At 43.5% G+C, this 19861-nt stretch overlaps 1 pseudogene; it reads left to right on the top strand.

Annotated features, from left to right (window-relative positions):
- Window positions 1–19861, top strand: part of evi5l.S — a 166513-nt pseudogene that overhangs the window by 106402 nt on the left and 40250 nt on the right.

The raw sequence follows: 19861 nt of genomic DNA, 5'->3' as shown, positions 1-19861 counted from the left end.
CTCCTCCACAAAGCCACCTTCCTCCTCTGACTCCACTTCTGACACCTCTCCCTGCGTTGCAGCAGGTGCCTGGGTTCGTTCTGGTGATTCCGACTAGGGATGTAGCGAACGTCGGAAAAAAAGTTCGCGAACATATTCGCGAACTTGCGCAAAAATGCGAGCGGTTCGCGAACGGTTCGCGAACCCCATAGACTTCAATGGGAAGGCGAACTTTAACATCTAGAAAAGACATTTCTGGCCAGAAAAATGATTTTAAAGTTGTTTAAAGGGTGCAACGACCTGGACAGTGGCATGCCAGAGGGGGATCAAGGGCAAAAATGTATCTGAAAAATCTGCCTGTGTGTGCTTGGAAGAGATAGTGTAGGGGGAGAGCTGTTAGTGATTTCAGGGACAGATGATAGTAAGTTTGCTGGCTAGTAATCTGCTTGATACTGCTCTGTATTGGAGGGACAGAAGTCTGCAGGGATTTGAGGGACATTTTAGCTTAGGTAGCTTTGCTGGCTAGTAATCTACTGTTCTCTTTAAACAACTGCCATACGTTGACCTTGTAGGCATTGTTTGCCCAGTTTTTTTGGACGCAGCCACTGAAGCACAGTTGCCATAAAAAATATGCCATATAAATGCTGAAAATAGTAATTTTTCGCCATACGTTGACCTTGTAGACATTGTTTGCCCAGTTTTTTTGGTTGCAGCCACTGAAGCACAGTTGCCAGAAAAAATATGCCATATAAATGCTGAAAATAGTAATTTTTTGCCATATACGTTGAGTCAACGTATGGCAAAAAATGACTATTTTCAGCATTTATATGGCATATTTTTTCTGGCCTCTGTGCTTCAGTGGCTGCGGCCAAAAAAACTGGGCAAACAATGCCTAAAAGGTCAACTTATACACTACTACAGCGGTAGTAAATAAAAAAAAGTAAAATAAAAAAAAAATGAATATTAAAAAAAAAAATTAAAGTTGGTGCTGCTGAACTACTAGGAGCAGCAGATTAGCACACCAGTCCCACTCCCCAACACTGCTAGACTAATAGCACTGGGCTCTTATAGTAGTAGTAGTAGTAGTAGTAAAACAACAAAAAAATAAATAAAAGCAGTCCTTACAAGGACTACTGTTATTGCAGCAGTCAGCAGATGAGATCAGAAGCAGGACAGCTGCCCACTGCAGTAGAAGGTAGATTACTAGCCAGCAAAGCTACCTAAGCTTAAATGTCCCTCAAACCCCTGCAGACTTCTGTCCCTCCAATAACAGAGCAGTATCAAAATGATTACTAGCCAGCAAACTTTCAACTGTCCCTGAAATCACTAACAGGCAGCAGCTCTCTCCCTACACTATCTCTTCAGCACACACAGGCAGAGTGAAAAAACGCTGCAGGGCTTCGGTTTTTATAGGGAAGGGGAGTGGTCCAGGGGAGAGCTTCCTGATTGGCTGCCATGTACCTGCTGGTCTGGGGTGAGAGGGCAAAAAAAAGCGCCAACAATGGCGAACCCAAAATGGCGAACGTCGCGCGACGTTCGCGAACTTCCGGCGAGCGCGAACACCCGATGTTCGCGCGAACAAGTTCGCCGGCGAACAGTTCGCGACATCTCTAATTCCGACCAGAAATCGTGCGCTTCCTGCTCCTCGTCACGCTGGTCTACAGCCTCATCTGTCACTCGTCGCACGGCACGCTCCAGGAAGAAAGCAAAGGGTATTAGGTCGCTGATGGTGCCTTCGGTGCGACTGACCATATTTGTAACCTCTTCAAAAGGGCGCATGAGCCTGCAGGCATCGCGCATAAGCACCCAGTAACGGGGGAAAAAAATCTCCAGCTCTGCAGATCCAGTCCTACCACCCAGTTCAAACAGGTATTCGTTGACGGCTCTTTGTTGTTGCAGCAGACGTTCCAACATGAGGAGCGTCGAATTCCAGCGAGTCTGGCTGTCGCAAATCAAACGCCTGACTGGCATGTTGTACCGCTGCTGAATGTCAGCAAGGCGTGCCATGGCTGTGTAGGAACGTCTGAAATGGGCCGACACCTTCCTGGACTGCCTGAGAACGTCCTGGGTACTTCGAGACAAAACGTTGGACTATTAAATTCAGAACATGTGCCATGCAGGGCACATGTGTTAAATTGCCCAGTCTCAGTGCTGCCAACAGATTGCTTCCATTGTCACACACCACTTTTCCGATCTGCAGTTGGTGTGGGGTCAGCCACCGATCGGCCTGTGACTGCAGAGATGACAGGAGTACAGATCCGGTATGGTTTCTGCTTTCCAGGCACGTCATCCCCAAGACAGCATGACAACGGCGTACCTGGCACGTCGAATAGCCTAGGGGGAGCTGGGGGTGCACAGGTGTGGAGGAGGAGGACCCAGCAGCAGAGGAGGAAGAAGACGAGGTAGAGAGCGAAGGAGGAGTAGAGGTGGTGGCAGAACCGCGTGCAATCCGTGGCGGTGACACCAACTCCACTGTCGTTGTTGAGCCACACATTCCCTGCTTCCCAGCCATTACCAAGTTCACCCAGTGGGCAGTGTAGGTGACATACCTGCCCTGACCATGCTTGGAGGACCATGCATCAGTAGTCAAATGGACCTTTGGCCCAACACTAAGTGACAGAGATGCGGTGACTTGGCTCTGCACATGGTGGTACAGGTGTGGTATTCCCTTTTTTGAAAAAAAATTGCGGCTGGGTACCTTCCACTGCGGTGTCCCAATTGCTACAAATTTGCGGAAGGCCTCAGAGTCCACCAGCTGGTATGGTAAAAGCTGGCGGGCTAAGAATGCAGACAAGCCAGCTGTCAGACGCCGGGCAAGGGGGTGACTCGCAGACATTGGCTTCTTACGCTCAAACATGGCCCTCACAGAAACTTGGCTGGGGGCAGATGACTGGGAATGGGAACTGGTGGTCAAGGTGGAAGGCGGAGTGGAGGGTGGTTCAGACGGGTCAAGGACAGCAGAGGTAGAGCAGTAAGATGCTGGACCAGAAGGAGGGTGGCTTTTAGTTTGCCTGTTGACTTTGAGGTGTTGCTCCCAAAGTGCTTTGTGCTTGCCGTTCATGTGCCTTCGCATAGAAGTTGTACCTATGTGGCTGTTGGGCTTCCCAAGACTCAGTTTCTGACTGCACTCATTGCAAATTACAACACTTTTGTCAGAGGCACACACATTAAAAAAATCCCACACTGCTGACCTTTTTGAAGCTGGCAATCTGGCGGTAACAGTAGAAGTTGGCGGCAATGGCGGGTGCGTTGGCCGGCTGACCACAGGTGCCGATACATGTTGTTGCCCTACTGTTCCCTGCGAGCTGTCCTCCCTGCTTCTTCTAAGTCTTATTCTCCTCCTGCCTCTCTGACTCTCCGTCTCTCCATCTGAACTATCCTCCTCTTGCTCTCTTCTACTGGGCACCCACAAAACATCAATCTCCTCATCATCATTCTCCTCAGATGCATCAATTTCTTCTGACAGCTCACAGAAGGAAGCAGCAGCGGGGACCTCCTCATCACTCATTATGTCCATCTCTGTTGTGTTCTCTGCCAGAATTAAATCTGGTGTAACGTCCTCATCTCCTTCATCTTCTTCTGCCAATAATGGTTGCGCATCACACAGTTCAAGAAACTCATGTGAAAATAACTACTCTGACTCCAGTGAAGAAGGGGCGCCGGTGGTGGAGGAAGTGTTACGTGGGGTGGCCATAGCAGTGGAGGATGAGGATGTTGTGGTAAAGTTAGAAACGGTAGAGGATGGGGTGTGCTGTGTAAGCCAGTCAACTACCTCTTCAGCATTTTGGGAGTTCAGGGTCATTGCCTTTTTAAAACTGGGCAATTTCCTAGGGCCACAGGATAGCATAGCAGCACGGCCCCTAGTGCCTCTGCGTGGCGGCCTGCCTTTGCCTGGCATTATTTTTAAAACAACAACTCAGGTGGTGTTTCTGGAGACGGTATTATTATTGATATTTAGACAGTATGTGAACAAGCTCACACAGCTAGGTGGCAGTTGTTTGAAAATGAAGAACACACTGGGCAAACATTGAAACAATGCCCTACTACAGCAGTGGATACGGAATATATTATTGCTGCTTGAAAAACGTCACTCAGGTGGTGTTTCTGGAGAGAGACGGTATTATTATTGATATTTAGACAGAATGTGAACAAGCTCACACAGCTAGATGGCAGTTGTTTGAAAATGAAGAACACACTGGGCAAACAATGCCTACAAGGTCAACGTATACACTACTACAGCAGTGGATACGGAATATATTATTGCTGCTTGAAAAACGTCACTCAGGTGGTGTTTCTGGAGACGGTATTATTATTGATATTTAGACAGAATGTGAACAAGCTCACACAGCTAGATGGCAGTTGTTTGAAAATGAAGAACACACTGGGCAAACAATGCCTACAAGGTCAACGTATACACTACTACAGCAGTGGATACGGAATATATTATTGCTGCTTGAAAAACGTCACTCAGGTGGTGTTTCTGGAGACGGTATTATTATTGATATTTAGACAGAATGTGAACAAGCTCACACAGCTAGATGGCAGTTGTTTGAAGAACACACTGGGCAAACAATGCCTACAAGGTCAACGTATACACTACTACAGCAGTGGATACGGAATATATTATTGCTGCTTGAAAAACGTCACTCAGGTGGTGGTTCGGGAGACGGTATTATTATTGATATTTAGACAGAATGTGAACAAGCTCACACAGCTAGATGGCAGTTGTTTGAAAATGAAGAACACACTGGGCAAACAATGCCTACAAGGTCAACGTATACACTACTACAGCAGTGGATACGGAATATATTATTGCTGCTTGAAAAACGTCACTCAGGTGGTGGTTCGGGAGACGGTATTATTATTGATATTTAGACAGAATGTGAACAAGCTCACACAGCTAAATGGCAGTTGTTTGAAAATGAAGAACACACTGGGCAAACAATGCCTACAAGGTCAACGTATACACTACTACAGCAGTGGATACGGAATATATTATTGCTGCTTGAAAAACGTCACTCAGGTGGTGGTTCTGGAGACGGTATTATTATTGATATTTAGACAGAATGTGAACAAGCTCACACAGCTAGATGGCAGTTGTTTGAAAATGAAGAACACACTGGGCAAACAATGCCTACAAGGTCAACGTATACACTACTACAGCAGTGGATACGGAATATATTATTGCTGCTTGAAAAACGTCACTCAGGTGGTGTTTCTGGAGACGGTATTATTATTGATATTTAGACAGAATGTGAACAAGCTCACACAGCTAGATGGCAGTTGTTTGAAGAACACACTGGGCAAACAATGCCTACAAGGTCAACGTATACACTACTACAGCAGTGGATACGGAATATATTATTGCTGCTTGAAAAACGTCACTCAGGTGGTGGTTCGGGAGACGGTATTATTATTGATATTTAGACAGAATGTGAACAAGCTCACACAGCTAGATGGCAGTTGTTTGAAAATGAAGAACACACTGGGCAAACAATGCCTACAAGGTCAACGTATACACTACTACAGCAGTGGATACGGAATATATTATTGCTGCTTGAAAAACGTCACTCAGGTGGTGTTTCTGGAGAGGGTATTATTATTGATATTTAGACAGAATGTGAACAAGCTCACACAGCTAGATGGCAGTTGTTTGAAAATGAAGAACACACTGGGCAAACAATGCCTACAAGGTCAACGTATACACTACTACAGCAGTGGATACGGAATATATTATTGCTGCTTGAAAAACGTCACTCAGGTGGTGGTTCTGGAGACGGTATTATTATTGATATTTAGACCGAATGTGAACAAGCTCACACAGCTAGATGGCAGTTGTTTGAAGAACACACTGGGCAAACAATGCCTACAAGGTCAACGTATACACTACTACAGCAGTGGATACGGAATGTATTATTGCTGCTTGAAAAACGTCACTCAGGTGGTGGTTCTGGAGACGGTATTATTATTGATATTTAGACAGAATGTGAACAAGCTCACACAGCTAGATGGCAGTTGTTTGAAGAACACACTGGGCAAACAATGCCTACAAGGTCAACGTATACACTACTACAGCAGTGGATACGGAATATATTATTGCTGCTTGAAAAACGTCACTCAGGTGGTGGTTCTGGAGACGGTATTATTATTGATATTTAGACAGAATGTGAACAAGCTCACACAGCTAGATGGCAGTTGTTTGAAGAACACACTGGGCAAACAATGCCTACAAGGTCAACGTATACACTACTACAGCAGTGGATACGGAATATATTATTGCTGCTTTAAAAACGTCACTCAGGTGGTGGTTCTGGAGACGGTATTATTATTGATATTTAGACAGAATGTGAACAAGCTCACACAGCTAGATGGCAGTTGTTTGAAGAACACACTGGGCAAATAATGCCTGCAAGTGCACTACTATGAAGAACAGCAAACAGCACTGTACACGTTAAAGAACAGTAAGATAAGTAAAATAAAAAAAAATTATATGTATATGCAGTTGGTGCTGCTGAACTACTAAGAGCAGCACAGTAGCACACCAGTCCCACTCCCCAACACTGCTAGACTAATAGCACTGGGCTCTTATAGTAGCAACTAGCAAAGTAAAAAAACAAAAAAGAAAATAAAAGCAGTCCTTACAAGGACTATTGGGTTATTACAGCAGTTAGCAGATGAGATCAGAAGAGATCAGTGCCCACAGCAGGCAGCTACATACAGAGCACTGCAGTAGAAGGTAGATTACTAGCCAGCAAAGCTACCTAACCTAAAATGTCCCTCAAATCCCTGCAGACTTCTGTCCCTCCAATACAGAGCAGTATCAAGTAGATTACTAGCCAGCAAACTTACTATCAACTGTCCCTCAAATCAGTGAAATCACTAACAGCTCTCTCCCTACACTAGCTCTTCCAAGCACACACAGGCAGAATGAAAAAACGCTGCAGGGCTTCAGTTTATATATGGAAGGGGAGTGGTCCAGGGGGTGTGGGGGTGGTCCAGGAGGGAGAGCTTCCTGATTGGCTGCCATGTATCTGCTGGTCTGGGGTGAGAGGTCAAAAAAAAGCGCCAGGTAAGGCGAACCCAAAATGGCGTTCGCGAACATTCGGCGAGCGCAAACAGTCGATGTTCGCGCGAACAAGTTCGCCGGCGAACAGTCCGCGACATCCCTAATTAGATATGATGGTTTGTCCGTTGGCTTTCGATATATGGTAATTTGAATAGTATTTTCCCTGATGTGAATGGTTGTGTCCAGAAAGTGGATGTGAGTGGGAGAGTAGCTCATTTTCAAATTGATTGTTGGATGAAAGTCTTGAAACTGTTTGTGAAACTGAATAAGTTCTTGTTCAGTATATGTCCAGATTATAAATATGTCATCTATATAGCGGAGGTATGTCAAAGGCTTGGTGTTGCAGGTGGAGAGGAAGTCCTTTTCTAGTTTTGCCATGAAGCGGTTGCATACTGGGGTGAAAAGCGTGTACCCATACTGGTTCCCATCCATTGCAGAAATACTTCCTGGCCGAAAAAGAAGCAGTTGTGTGTTAATGTAAACTCAATCAGTTGTACAACTGCTTGGGATGGTAGATCACGCTTTTCCAGAAATGTTTTGCAGGCATCTATACCATCCTTGTGTGGAATGTTTGTATATAATGATTCCACATCCATTGTTGCCAAAATGGTACCCTCTGGATGTGGTCCTATGCCTTCAAGTTTGTTTAGCAGATCAGTTGTATCTTGTAAATAACTTGTTGTGCCCCTTACAACAGGTCTTAAGATCTGCTCAACCCATCCTGATATGCCCTCTTTCAGAGTGCCAATCCCAAATACTATAGGTCGTCCAGGGTTACCTTCTTTGTAGATTTTAGGAAGCATATAGAAGGTGCCTGTTTTGGGTTTCTCTGGTACCAAATCTACCAGATGTGATTTTTGTGGCTGGTAGTGTCTTGATTAAGTTTTTTAGTTCTTTTCTATAGGCAATTGTGGGGTCAGTATCTAATTTAGTATAGTGGTTGGAGTTTGTTAGCTGTCTGTGGGCCTCTGTGATGTAGTCCAAAGTGTTCATAATGACCACTGCACCCCCTTTTTTGGCTGGTCTGATGATGATGTCTTTGTTGTTCTTGAGGCAATTAATAGCATTCCTTTCTTGGTGTCTTGCTACAAGTTCCCTTGGCAGACTTATCACAAACTAAATGTCTTACTGAGCACTTCCCCCAGCAGACTTATCAAATATAGGGGTGGAAATAAAACACACACACATTGATCATCATTAGAGAAGAATAATATATTGTAAGAAAAGTAATACAATACCGATTGAAGACAACGCAATGTCTAGCCGAGCTTCCCTTGGCAGACTTCTGAGAGGAACATCAGCTGGGGGACCCCGGGCCCAAATCAAATACAGCGACTCCCAGAGCACATCAATCGGCCAATGGTCCTTACAAGACCAATTATTCTACACAACACGTCTGCTTGTAGATGAAGTCCCGAAGCCCCCCCAGCTGAGCTCCTTTTTATATTGGTACAATAACAAAGTAATAGATCATTACACATAGACATATAAAATAATAATAATGGCTACATGCCCAGGACATGGCCATGAGAATGACCATGAAAATGGAAATAACCATGTGAATGAAAATAATTGCTGTGTATAATTGCTGTGTATTTTGATTATAACTATGTGAATAAGATATGAGCTTTCTCCTTAATAAACATACTTATATGTTTATGAGTCTATTCCCTGTTCTCCTGCTAATGACTGAATAACTCAACTCCAGTTGTTCCCTGGTCTCCTGCTAATATCAGTACATCCATTTTACAACTAAGGAGCCATATTGAATGCACTTGATCACACTCACATTCATACATGGCCTGCCATGTCACATTTGTATCACACTTGGGCACTCAAATTGTGGTTTTGTTTATTCTGATTGGCCAGGATGGTTGATTTAACCCTGTCCCTAAATGAGTCTATGTATTGATCTAGTTTGGGATTCATGCCTGCAGGAGGTGTCCACTTGACTTTCTTTTTTTTTTTATATTGTTCCTGTTGTATGGAGGTGTCAGAATCACTGTATGGCCTGTCATGAAAAAATTCCTTAAGGCGAAGTTTCCTAAAGAATTCCTCTATGTATTTGCAGAGTTCCATTGTTTTTGTAGGGCAGTATGTTAGTCCCTTTGAAAGTACTGTAATTTCCTCTTTAGTAGGAGAGTAGTCAAATAAATTTATAACACATTTTTGGTGTGTCAGTTGGATCTGTAGAGCTTTGAAATCTAAGCCTTTGCAGTTTTTTCTTTTTGTTAGTTACTAGCAGTGTTTGTAGTTTTCTGTAGTATAGTTGCAGTGCCTGGTTAATATAATCAGTGCCTGTTCCTGTTAAAAGATCTCTGAGGGAGGCAATTTCTTGCTGTATAATCCTTTTTTTGTTGTAAAAAACTTTGATGAGGTGGTTACGTAGTGTCTCGGAAGTCCTGGTGCAAAGTTGTTGAGCAAAGTGGGTGTTGTAAGTACTTCTAACAGGGTTCCTTAGGGCAAGCCATTTGGGAATGAGATTTTCCTTTTTGCAAGTTTTGATGTAATCTGCATATACATTTATTTCCTTTTAAGGCTTTAGAACTAAATTTATGAATAGTTATTACCTATTGAACACAAAATATGGGTGCAGCTTTGTTTGAACAACCTAAAAGATGTCTTGCAGACACAAGAGCTGCTAACAGGCAGAGTGCTGCAAAGCCTATGTAGGAAGTAGCATACCTCCCAACATTTTGGAAGTAAAAAGAGGGACAAAAAATTTTTTCCGCACGTAGCGCAGCAAATTTTTTGACCACACCCCTTTCTGTGGCCACACCCCCTAATTACCATTTTTGTCTCACCAAATTTGGCAGGTTATGAAAGTTTGAAAATATTTCTCCTTATCTAAACTGTGTTTTTGTGTCTTGAAATTGTTACAAAGTATCTTATTTGCACCTGTTAGCTGTTCTGGGCTCTCTGCTAAAAGCCAATTAAATGAGAAACTTGGTTTCTTTTTCTGGCTGTTCAGTGCAGAGAAAAGAGGGACTTCCCAGTACAAATGAGGGACTGCGGGTTGAGCTGTCAAAAGAGGGACTGTCCCTCCGAAAAAGGGACAGTTGGGAGGTATGAAGTAGGAAGAATTCCTGAAACTCTGTATTCCTTTAATACATGACCAGGATATTTTAATTTGTTGTTTAATTTCTCTTCTTTTACATTGATCAGCCATAAAAGCCAAAAAATAAAAATAATTTACTAATTAATCATGAAAACGGAGATTTAGAGATCGTGCTAATCTTGTCTTGATGATGACTTCTGCAAAATGGCTGCATAACTGAGGATATAGGGTTTGATTAATTTATTTTGTACAAAATAATTTTTATTTTGCCCAATTAAAGGGGTTGTTCACCTTCAAATGCTGTTTTTCCAATTACTTTCTATTTTTCTATTTGTGACTTATTTTGTTCTAATATTGGTGTAAAGTTTCATTTTTCACTTTCTAAAGCAGTTATGAGAGGGGGGAGTTGCTGACTCTAACTGTTCTAAATTGATACATTTAGTTATCTTTGTCCCTGCTGAGCAGAATTTCATTAAACTCGGCTTGTTAGAATTGTTACTAATATCCAAAAGATAGTGCTGAGAAATGTATCAACTAATTGTATCAACTAGATGTAGCAAATTGTAAGAGTTCAGAATCTGCTCCTGGATCACTGAGCTGACAGACTGGGACATTAGACATGAACATTAAACTTCAAAGGGGAACTCCACAAAAACATAACTTAAGCTTTTTGAAAAGTAAACATAATTTCAAGAAACTTTGCAATATACATCAATTAAAAAATATGCAGACTTGTCATGATTTTTAATGGTTTGGAACAGTTCCCTAAGCCTAGCCCCCTGCTCTCCTGGTGATGGTTCTGACTACTTTGCAGAGCTGGCTGACTACTGTTACTTTGTATCAGCAGCCATCTGTCTTTAGCCTGCATCCTCCAAACCCCAAATTTCCCTGCACACATGATTTCAATAAGGAACGGAACATCACAGTGCAATGCATTGTGGGTTATGTAATTCCTGCATGCTGTCTGTAAGCTGTGGAGAAATTGTTACAATTTGTAACATCAGTGTTTAGTCGCTCCTTACCGGCCAGGATTTCAAATGATACAGAAAGCATAGAAAATGGCATTTATGGGGGGGCGCGCGTGAGCAGCTAACCAAGATGGCCGCATCTTGATAGAGCTGCGCTTCTCTACGCAGTAATTCCCGCCGATCACCTCGCAGAAGCACCCAGTAAGGGGATAACTTGCTATTTCCTGATAGCTGAGACGGGTCGTATCAACATATGGCCTACAAAAACCGTAGGAGAGCAAAGTAAAAGCCGGTATCTGAACCACAGCACACCACGAGGAGTGTCGCAGCTTTTCTAACCAGGCCGCAAGCCTCTCCTCTGCCCGCGATGACATCCCAGGAGGACTCATGGCTGGGCCCTGACTCCCAACCTCTGCTCTCGGCCTCTCCGGTCACTGTTCCGGCGGCTGAACCCGCTCTCCTCGACAAGTTTAAGACTATGCTTCAAGCGGAGCTGGCATCAACTGCTACGGCGATCACGTCGGACATTTCTAAACAGATCCAGGAAATGGGCCACAGGACGGACATTCTCGAGCACAAGGTAGATGACATCACTACTGTTCTTGATGCTCACGAGCAAGATATTGTTCGCCTGGAGGGCCAACAACTGGACGCCCTAGACAAAATAGAAGATGCGGACAATCGTTCCCGCCGCAATAATCTGCGCATTAGGGGCCTCCCGGAATCTATTACGGACTTGCAGGAAGCGGTCCATGCTATATTCACTAAGCTGCCACCCAACCTAGCATCTGAGCGCCTAGAATGCGATCGAGTACACCGCGCCCTGAGACCCTTGAAGGACGGCGACCCCCCGCGGGATATCATCTTACGCCTCCACTACCATCAATCTCAGGTGTGCATTCTACGTGCAGCTCGTCAGGCGGAGCAGCTGGAATATCAAGGCCACAGAAACCAGATCTATACGAATCTGGCACCAGCCACTCTCCAGAAACGAAAGGCCCTTGCTCCACTCACGAAAGCCCTACAAACGCACCATATCAGGTATCGTTGGCTGTTTCCTGTCAAGCTGGCCTTCACGATGGAAGGTCACCAATACTCTACTAGCACCCTTCGAGCCGGAACGGACCTTTTTCACCATTTAGGGCTGATGGATAAACCTGCGGATGCTACCCCAAGATCTTCACAACCTTCGCCGCCACGCAGAGTCTCTCCTATATGGGAAAAAGCGGGAGCTTCTCATCGCAGACGGGCGAGTTTCCCTAACCAACCCTGATATCTTCAGATGGACTCGACAAAGGCTATTCCCGTAGCCGTGCCTTATCTTATTGGCGACCCACTTCTTCAAGTGCGGTAACATGGTGTCCCACCTTACCCCCCCTCTGGATCTACTTCCATTGCCTACCTCGGATTGGGTAAGGAGGGGTTTCCCTGGTCTCCCACACTGGGTGACGCACTTTTCATATGGTTGTTATTTTGCCCACACTTAGGCTTCCCCTCCAGGGGCTTTCCTGTTATGCCCCCTCACTATTTTGAAATTTCAACCTGCGGGACAAGCGCAGAGAAGGAACCTCGAATGACCCCCAAAAGTCAGTCACCTCGTCCTTCCCTCATGTTGGGTTCGGAAGGCAAATGGACACTGACTGTCATACCAGGTTTAGTTCCGTCTACCTTCAAGTTCTATCTATTAGTATTGTTTTTTTTTCTTGACTTTTACACTATTACTGGTTTTACTAGGGGAATTTCCCACTGCAGCTCTACCTTTTTGTTTTCCTTTGGATTCCCTTGTTTTTATTTTTTCCTTTTTGGTCAAACGACAATGGACCTCTTCTTATATAATTACTGTCAGTATCGTTTGCTGCACAAATGCTGGTTTATGCCAGAGGTTATCTTAGGAATGTTTCTATTTGCAATGCTGCCTTTACTGCTAACATGGGTTTATTGATTATTTCTCATAATATTCAGGGCTTCAACTCCCCGCTTAAGAGGAAAAAGGCTTTCTCTTATTACACCTCGGTTCACGCTGATATACTCTGCCTTCAGGAAACTCACTTTTCTCAAGGGTCTCACCCTAAATTTCTACACAAAAAATTTCCCCTGGTGTATATGGCCAATAACGTAACTAAAACGAAAGGGGTTGCTATATGCATCAGGGCGGGCCTACCAATTCAATTCCTCGACAAATTTGAGGATCCTGAAGGCAGATTTCTAGCCCTTAAATTTATTCATAACGATGAGAAAATTACATTGATGTCATATTATGCACCTAACTCTGGTCAATACAGTTTCTTTGAAAAAGTGTCAGCCTTCCTCTCCAACTGGGCGGAAGGGAAAATAATCTTAGGAGGGGACTCTAACGTTACTCTGGATAGATTCTGGGATAGGCAGTTGATTGCTCAGTCACCTCCTGTTAACCTGTCTCCCACTGGTACGGAAGGCAACAAGGTTCTATTGTTACTATCACAAATGGGTTTAGTAGATATCTGGAGGGAACTGCACCCAGGGACTAGACACTACCCCACTACTCTGCCCCCCATAAACTACACACCAGAATCGACCACATTTGGGTGTCCCAATCTTTGGTCTCTCTTCCGCAGTCCTCCAAAATTCTGAATGTTCCCTGGTCTGACCACTCTCCCCTGATGTACAGGATAACTCTCTACCAAGCTCAGAAAGATTTCTCGAGATGGAGACTTAACGATCTCTTATTGAAATCGGCAGACACCTTTACTCAATTGGAAATGTTCCTTAAGGAATATTTCGAAACCAACACCGGGTCAACACCGTCATACACCAATATCTGGGAAGCCCATAAAGCAGTAATGAGAGGGCACTTAATACAGTTAGGGGCCCGCAAAAAGTCCAAGTCCAACGCAGACCAACTGAACTTATCCAAGCAGCTGGACGACCTTATCTTGGCTCAAGCTGCTGACCCCAGTATAGATCTCTCCAGACAAATCCAAAAAGTCAAAACAGAGCTCGATTTATTGCTCTCTTCTAAAGCCCAACACTCACTGCAATGGACTCAGCAACGCTTTTATGCCCACTCTAATAAACCGAGCCGACTATTTGCTCGCAAATTAAGACATAGCCTAGATTATACACCCATCTCCACGCTTAAAACTGCTTCAGGGCATACTTCTAATGCATTACCAAAGATTTTGCACGAATTTACCAACTTCTACAGACACCTATATGCTACTTCCGCAAATGTTTCTCCATCTCAGCTCACCCAATTTTTTCACAAATTGACCCTTCCCTCGTTGACAGGTCCCCAGAGGGATTCCATGGAAAAGGCAATAACGGGTGATGAAGTTACCTTGGCGATTCGGCACCTCCAAACCTCTAAATCCCCTGGCCCTGATGGCTTTTCGGCACTTTATTATAAAAAATTCTCCCATATCCTCATCCCTCATCTTACCAAATTGTTTAATCAGATAATCTTAGGTGATAACTTCCCTCAACAGACGTTAACGGCTAATGTCACCCCCATCCCCAAGCCTAATACTGATTCCACGGACTGTAAAAATTACCGCCCCACTTCGGTCCTCAATATAGATATTAAGCTCTTAGCGAAAGTCCTGGCCATGCGCTTAAACTTGATTTTGCCCTCGTTGATACACAGGGACCAAGTGGGCTTCGTAAGAGGTCGCCAGGCAACTGACCTAATCAGAAGACTCTCTATCCTTACTGACCAGGCTCACAAACTGAAAGTTCCCTCTATGCTACTCAAACTAGACATCAGAAAAGCGTTCGATTCCGTAGAATGGCCCTATCTATACCACACTATCTCTGAATGGGGCTTTGGTCCTAATTTCACGTCCTGGATTAAGGCCTTATATCATAATCCCCTCGGCAGGGTGACGATTGGACCCCATTCCTCTCCAACTTTCCCAATACGAAGAGGGACAAGACAGGGTTGCCCTCTGTCCCCCCTTTTATTTGACTTAATTCTGGAACCCTTGGCTATAATGATCAGAGATCACCCTGACATACATGGTTTAAAAGTTGGGACTCAGGAACATACCCTACACCTATTCGCGGATGATATCACCCTGCTTATTACCAGACCGCTGACATCCCTTCCCCATCTATTTGAGACCCTGCTAAATTTTGGACAACTATCGGGTTTGGTCATTAACCCCACCAAAACTGAAGCATTAAATATCAACTTACCCCCCGAGATGCTCAAGCTTTTGACGATAAATTTTGACATTCACTGGTGCCAATCGCACATGTCTATTTTGGGGGTACGATTTACAATTCAGTATCACCACCTTTACAGGGCAAACTACCCCTATATGTTTGGGAAGCTTAAGAATTTATTGGAAGATTGGGGCAAGTATCACATCTCCTGGCTAGGTCGTATAACGGCGGTGAAAATGACGCTCCTTCCAAAACTGTTATATTTGTTCAGGGTCCTCCCAGTTGACATTGTGAAGAAAGATCTTACAGCATTTGAAAAGCATGTCCTCTCTTTTATCTGGCAGTCTAAACCTCCAAGGGTTAATAGGGCGACATTGGAAAGGAGACCTCAGGATGGGGGTCTGGGTCTTCCTAATTTGAGAAAATATTTTATAGCGGCCCAGATAGCTCAAGTACCATTATTACATCTTCACGGTTTTCCCCCATTGTGGGTGGAATTAGAGAACACTCTTTCACTTCCATATTCAGCTGAAGGGTTATTATGGTCAGCCCCGACACTCCGACCTCGGACCTTGAGCCCTAGCTTGAGTTTTATGCTTTCCTTATGGGACCAAAATGCCAAATTATACCGCCTAACCTCGCCACATAATCCAGTGGCTCCAATTGCAGGCAACCCAACATTCTCTCCAGGCCTCCATGTTTCCTCCTTTGCCTGGTGGTTTTCCAACAACTTGACGAGGTTGGGTAATTTGCTTACGGTTCGGGGCCCCCTAACTCTTTCCAGCCTGAAGGACCATTACGACCTACCTGATGAGGAACGTTATAGGGCAACCCAACTGCTACACTGGGCTCGGGAGGCTTGCTCACTGAGAGATCCCGATTCCGCTAGCCAGACCTATTTTGAGCGTTGGTGCACCAATTCTACCATAACCCCGCGCACTATTTCACTGTTATACCGAAATATGGTGTCCCCGGTTAATCTGCTTGACCTGACATATATCAAAGCATGGCAAACGGAACTAGGTGTCACCATTCCAGAGGATGATTGGCTGAAAGCCTGGGATAATTTGAATCATAGTTCCCTTAATACTATTACAAAGGAAGCTGGATACAAGGTGCTCTTCAGATGGTACTTGACCCCTGCTAGACTAGCTAAAATCCACCATAGCTCTAACAACCACTGCTTCCGGGGCTGTTCCTCCCGGGGACTATGACCCACATCTGGTGGACCTGCCCGAAAGTCGTCCGGTTTTGGGTTAGGGTCTATCACCTTATCTTCTTGGTTCTACACTTGAATTTGCCTAAGGCCCCTCAGGAGGCTTTGCTTGGAGTACCTCCTAAGGGGACCCCAAAGATTAAACTGAAACTACTTAACCACATATTCTTGGCTGCTAGACAATCTATTGCCAAAGCTTGGAAATCTCCTACCATTAACTTTTCTCAGTTTAAGAATAAAATAGACTGGATTTACATGAATGAAAGGCTGACTGGTCTAGCTTCCAAGAATTCCCAAAGGACCTCGAAAATTTGGCTACCATGGCTGCTTTATAGATTTAGTGGGTCCCTCCCACCTCTCCTGAGTTAGATAAAAAACCTCAGGTCCCTCCTCTATCCCTCACCATTAAGAGATGTCTTAAGGGGTCAAGTACCAGATGTGCCACCCACTGTCAGTACCTCACGTATGTTTGACCACTCTTTATTCTTTGTTTTTATTTTCATTTTCTTTTTATTTGTATTTGTATTTCCCTGCTCAGTTTACCAATTTGTTCTAGATTTTTGTGTTATTGTTACTGTGCACAAACTTATTTTGTCTAACGGCATTTTTGCTCTGGGGACTTCTTATGGGTCAGTTATTACAGGTTTCCCATTCACAGTCTCCTAGAGTATGGTCTCGGTGTTAGCTCCCCTAGTTCTCACTGTACCTAGGCACTTACTATGGCAAGCTATGGGGTACCCCTGGCTCTCAAAGAGCACCAGTTTGAATGATAGTCCTCTTGGCAGTGTGGAACTACTATTTTTACAACTGGGGCACCCCCCAGTCTTGTGATGTGGTTCTGATTGATGACTATATTGCCCATACATCTGTGATATACCGTTTGAGCTCTGTACACTGTAACATATCTATGCTTGTTTTCACTCTGCAATTGTTCTGCTGTAAGACAAAATTCCATAAATAAAAATATTTAAAGAAAATGGCATTTATTCATACTTTTTATTCATACTTTTTATTCATACTTTTTATTCATACTTTTTATTCATACTTTTTATTCATACTTTTTATTCATACTTTTTATTCATACTTTTTATTCATACTTTTTAAAGAAACAGGTAACTGTGATTGGTACTTTAGGGGTTTCTGTGTTATAGTCACATAGTTGAAAAACCCATGTCCATCCATTTCAACCTTTGAACTCTATTTTAACCTGCCTAACTGCTAGTTGATCCAGAGGAAGGCAAAAAAACCTATCTGAAGCCTCTCCAATTTGCCTCTTAGGGGGAAAAATTCCTTCCTGACTCTAAAATGGCAATCGGACTAGTCCCTGGATCAATTTGTACTATGAGCTATATTCCATAACCCTGTATTCCCTCACTTGCTAAAAAGCCATCCAACCCCTTTTTATGTGGGACTCTTTAGTAAATTTTGGGTTGGAAGCCAGAGTTCCCCTTTAAGTTTTGGGAAAATAGTAAAAAGTAAAAAATGGGAAAAAACTGAAAAAAAATTACTTATGGTGAACAATCTGAAAACAACTGAACTGAGAAAAGTCTCACCATAGAAGAGAATTTTGAATCCTTTTATAGGATGACTGGCCCTTTTTAAAGGAATTTCATACTTCTGAAGCTGCAGATCACTATGGGAGAACTGTACTCTAAAATGTTCCTTTTTTGTCATATGAAATAATGCATTAGGAAATGTAAGCCAATAGTTTATAGCACAATTATTTTTTATTTGTTAAAGCAGCCCAGCTCTCCAATAATTTCCAAGAACACTAATCTGGTCCACTGCTTGAGTTTATATGTTCCATCCTGTCCCCTATAAATGTCCCTTCTAAAGTCCAACATTTGTTCAGTCGTTTGTTCATTGGTGCATCAAGCATTCAGTTCATAGTTCATACACTTGCTTATTCAGGAATTACATTTTATATTGTAGAGTGAATTATTTGCAGTGTAAACAGTGTAATTTAGAAAAAAACAACATTATAAAAATCATGACAGTATCCCTTTAATGTAATTTACCACCGTTTTTTAGTTCAGATGATATTGACACATCTAGGTATGTTGGTAATGATGTGGCGCTGCCCATTATCAACCTGTTAAACACCAGCCCTATATTGGGTGAAAATAAATGATCACGTCTGTCCTAAACTGCATGATTGGCTACAGAATGATTGCTGAAGTAGAAGGGATGTTGTGTAAGGGAATGTGTACCTCTACCTAATTCTCTCCTGCTTCTTGTAGTGCGGTGGTGGTTACCTTTCTCTTTCTTTTCTTCTTCTTTCGGTGCTTCTTTTTTTCCCTGTCTCTCTACTTCCCTGGCTTTTTCCTCTCTATTACTCTATTTTTTCCAATTCACCACTTCCTTGGGGACTGTGCCATCTGCGATCTGGTAGGAAAGTGCTGCTTTAGCGGACAGGCTGATCCAGGTACAGTTACTATACCGTGTATAACTGTCGCTTTGGCTTTCTCACACATAGGATCAGGTGACAAGGGCTCAGGAAGCTGAGGAGAACTATGCCATAAAGCGGGAGCTTGCAGTAGTAAAGCAACAGTATTATACAGCAACTGAGAGTCTGCAGAATGCCCAAAGTCTCATTCGTCAACTACAGGAAAAACAGGTGGGCTGAAGAAAATTATTGATAGCACTAATAATCATAATGAATGATCTCATGATCGTACTGATTGCATCATGACCTAACATCATAAGATGTTATTTCCTGCACTCTTAGATGTTTTGTGCTGCCCTTTTATATCAGATAGCTTGTCAGAGAAAACTTGGCACAGTATTCTGGATGTGGTATGGTCTTTTTATAATGACATTTAATTGGGTAGCTTTAGAATAGACAGAGTTAGACCTGTACTACAGTTAAAAAATAAAATCAGCACTCAACATATTGAAACAAAATCCATGTTCTGATAGAATAGAGTAGATCATGTTTATTGCACTTTTCAGACTGAGCCGCGTATAATTGAGGAACTGGTACTGCACTTAGAGTCGGAGCTGGAACAGGCCAGGCTACGGGAATCAGAGACCCTAGGAGCCCTGAAGGAGATGCAAGACAAGGTGGTGGATTTGGAGAAGGTGAGGCATTCACACAACCAATTGCTCCCCAGGCTGTACTCCTCAGTATGGATAACAGGGTAACTTAAGTTATGCTTCTTCTCCCACCCCCTCCCCAGCGGAACAGTGCTCTTCCTGATGAGAATAATGTCGCTTTGCTCCATGATGAACTACAAGCTCTACTGAAGAGAGAAGCCCATGCTCTGCAGGCCATGCGAGAGGGTCATCAGCAGGTGACAGAGCTGCAAGACCGGTGGCAGGTGAGATAGGACTGGACTCCACCTTTAAGATATATATAAGAAAATATGTGTATATATATATATATATATATATATATATATATAAAAAACAAAAAGCTTAGACATGGTGCA

Source organism: Xenopus laevis, chromosome 3S (genome assembly GCF_017654675.1).
Source record: "Xenopus laevis strain J_2021 chromosome 3S, Xenopus_laevis_v10.1, whole genome shotgun sequence".
In the NCBI taxonomy this organism is placed as follows: domain Eukaryota; kingdom Metazoa; phylum Chordata; class Amphibia; order Anura; family Pipidae; genus Xenopus; species Xenopus laevis.
This window is presented reverse-complemented; position numbering and strand designations above follow the sequence as displayed.